Below are 3958 nucleotides of genomic sequence, written 5' to 3' on the forward strand. Positions count from 1 at the left end.
GAACGGCCATGGTCATTAACATGGCCAGGGCCAGTGCCAGGGCCAAGGACAGAACAGCCAGGTCCAGGGCCAGAGCAAGGGCCAGGGCCAGGGCCAGGATGGCCAGGGCCAGGTCCAGATCGGCCAGGGCCAGAACGACCAGGGTAATGGCCAGAACTGCCAGGGCAAGGGCCAATATTAGGGCCATGTCCAGTGCCAGCGCCAGGGACAGAACATACAGGGATAGGGCCAGAGACAGGACAAAGGCCAGGGCCAAGGCCAGGGTCAGGTTCAGGGCCAGTGACAGAATGGCCAGGGACACAACCAGGGTGAGAAAGGCCATGGCCAGAACGTCCAGGACCATAACTACCATGGCCAGATCGTTCAAGGCCGGGCCAGAACAGCAAGGGAGAGAAAGGCCAGGGCTAGGGATAGACCGGCCAGGTTCAAGGATAGAACAACCAGACCCAGTTCCAGAGCAAATGCTTGGGCCAGAGCAAGAAAGGAAATGGCCAGGACCAGGGCCAGGGCCAAATCAGCCAGGGCTAAGTCCAGATCAACCAGGGCTAAGTCCAGAATGGCCAGGGCCAGAAATCCAAGGGCAAAGGACAGAAAGGCCAGGGCCAGAACGGCAAGGGCCAGGGCCAATATCAGGGCCAGGTCCAGTGCCAGGGCCAGGGACAGAACAGCCAGGGACAGGGCCAGTGACAGGGCAAAGGCCAGGGCCAGGTCCAGGGCCAGGTCCAGGGCCAGGGACAGAATGGCCAGGCACAGAACCAGGGTGAGAAAGGACATTACCTGAATGGTGAGGGCCATAACTGCCAGGGCCAGATCGTTCAAGGCCAGGGCCAGAACGGCCAGGGACAGAACGGCCATGTCCAGAATTGCCATGGCCATGGCCAGAACGTCCAGGGCCATAACTACCATGGCCAGATCTTTCAAGGCCAGGCCAGAACAGCAAGGGCAGAAAGGCCAGGGCAAGGGACAGACCGGACAGGTTCAAGGATAGAACAACCAGACCCAGTTCCAGAGCAAGTGCTTGGGCCAGAGCAGGAAAGGAAAGGGCCAGTGCCAGGGCCAGAGCCAAGTCAGCCAGTGCTAAGTCCAGATCAGCCAGGGATAATTCCAGAATGGCCAGGGCCAGAAATCCAAGGGCAAAGGCCAGAAAGGCCAGGGCCAGAATGACTAGGGCCAGAGCCAGAAATTCCTGTACCAGAACCCAGGACCTGAACGACCAGGTTCAGGGCAAGAAAAGTCAGAGCCAGAAAGGCCAGTGCTAAAATGTCCAGGGCAAGTGCCAGAATGGCCATGGCTTGTATGACCAGGCCAGACCCAGAACAGCCAGGGCCAGTACGGCAAGAGCCAGAATGACCTGGGTAAGGTTCAGAATGGCCAGGGTCAGGAACATGGCCAGGACAAGTGTGAGGGGAAGGACAGAACAGCCAGGGCCAGTGTGAGGGCCCAGGACAGAGCAGCCAGAGCCAGGGCCACGGCCAGGCCCAGGACCAAGGCCAGGGCCAGGGCCAGGGCATTAGCCAGGCTAAGTCCAGATCAGCCTGGGCCAGAAATTCAACGGCAAAGGCCAGAAAGGCCATGGCCAGAACGGCAATTACCAGGGCCACAAAGTCCTGTACAAGAACCCAGGACATGAACGACCAGGGTCAGGGCAAGAAATCCAGAGCCAGAAAGGCCAGTGCTAGAATGGCCAGGGCTAGGCCCAGAAAGGCCAGGGCCAGTACGGCAAGAGCCAGAACGACCTGGGTAAGTGTCAGGACAGCCAGGGTCAGGTACATGGCCAGGGCCAGTGCGAGGGCCAAGGACAGAACAGCCAGAGCCAGGGCCAGGGCCAGGCCCAGGGCCAGGCTAGGGCCATGGCCTGGGCCAGATCTGCCAGGGCTAAGTCCAGATCAGCCAGGGCTAAGTCCAGAACGACCAGGGCCAGAAATCCAAGGGCAAAGACCAGAAAGACCAGGGCCAGAAAGTCTTGTACCAGAACCCAGGACCTGAACGACCATGGTCAGGGCAAGAAAAGCCAGAGCCAGAAAGGCCAGTGCTAGAATGTCCAGGGCAAGAGCCAGAATGGCCATGGCTTGTATATACAGTATATGGCTGTGATTTTAAATCTTAGCCCTTTGATTTAACTACATACATTAACAATGTAATAGAAGCACAAATACAATGTAACTTTCTGAATTTAAACATTTAAAAACTGTCTTATAAAACAATTAAACATCCTGTAATTTCTTTTTTTAATATCAAATTTATACACCCTTCATGTCTTTAAACCTGTTATTACCTTGGTGACTGTTAAGTTTATGTTAATTTCCAGTGTTTCTAATTGTAACATTTTAAGTAGTTTCAATTTTTAACAGCTTTAGACATAAAACAGTATTAATGTCATCTACATTAAAAGGACATCTAATTTTTGGATAATCTAAATTTATTGACCAATGCTCAGAGATAAATTTTGAGCTGGGGGCTGTTAGCATCAGACAGCAAAATGTTTAAAGCAGTTTTGCTTTAACTCTATTCTTGCAATAAACAGGTTTCCAACAAGAAACACAGATCATTTCGACAAGTACATATATTTTTCTTCGGAGAAATAAATGGAACTTTTAAACAGTTAACCTGGTCTGGGCAAAATTTTTAACTCTTATTACTAGTCTTGAATTTATATTTGTAGATATGAGAGCCCACAGCAATCAGTTTACATCTTCCTCTGACCTATTTACTACTTTTCTTTGAACCTCTATATCTTTTAACATTACCTTTCTGCTCAGATAGCTTGGAATTTGCACTCTCCAGCATAGTCCTCTTTAGCAGAGGCCCTGAGATCCATGTCACTGATCCAGCCAGCAGGAATTCAAAGTGGTCCTTCAGAGATAGGCAGATCTCTGAGAGGCACCAAGAACTCAAGTAGAGGGCCAGTGGTGGGTGTCAGAGACCAGGCAGCTGGAAATTAGTCATGGTCCCACATGGAAAGACAGGTCTCCTGAGTTCACAGCCACTCCCAAAATTTCCCAGCCTGGCCTAGGAGTTGATGAGGCAAAATAATTTATGTTTTTACACAGAAAAAGGAAGAAGTCAGCCCTATCTTAGTTTTTGTCTGAGGTAGCATCCATAGGGGAGAGACAATGAAAAAATACATCACGTAAATAAATATCAGAGACAGAGGGCCCAACACACAGACTTACATACAATAGCTCCTCTCAGATTCAGATGACCTGACTCCCATTTCCACAGGACGGTCTGTAATGTCAAATATTTTACATATGGGAGGTGGCCTCTCCATTAGGATGACTCAGTCCTTGACCAAGTCTTCACACTCAGATACCTCGTTAGTCAAAACCTCCGATGTATCCATGCCTAGATAAGAATTTGAGTTGTACACAAAATTCTCCAGGATTCATCCCTTTAGTGTATCCACTGAGGTGCTATTGACCTGTGTACAGATTGAGATATCCACTGCTGAGCCAGAAAAAAATATTCAGACAAACAGACAGACATTCAAGAGAACAGGGTGTCTTGGGTGGCTGGAGGAAATCCGTCATGAACCCACAAACTTTGTAGCTCCTGGGTTTCCTCAATGTTCTGTGAAGTTATTTCCAAATGCAAAAGCAAAAGTTTTGAATTGAGAAGAACCAATCATGCTAGGGCTTTACTATATTGGAAGATAAATGCATCTAGTAACAAAAGTGAAAGGGAGGCTTGAGAACACTAGTCTCAGTTCATAGGATTTTCAAGGTTACAGTATTTCATAGAGTACAAAGTTTGACTTCAAGGGCATCACCATTGATTAGCACACCTGCAAGGTTTGGGATTTGGTTTTTTTTTTTTTTTCCTTTATCTCCTGAAAATAGCTAGCATGTGGGCTCTGTATTCTGACGTCAGGAACTTATCTACTAGGAGAGATTCTTGTCCTTTGTATTTTTCCATTCTTGCCATAAGCCCTAATATTTAATTTTTCCATCATTTCACA

This window comes from Phodopus roborovskii, unplaced genomic scaffold (genome assembly GCF_943737965.1).
Source record: "Phodopus roborovskii unplaced genomic scaffold, PHOROB, whole genome shotgun sequence".
NCBI lineage: Eukaryota > Metazoa > Chordata > Mammalia > Rodentia > Cricetidae > Phodopus > Phodopus roborovskii.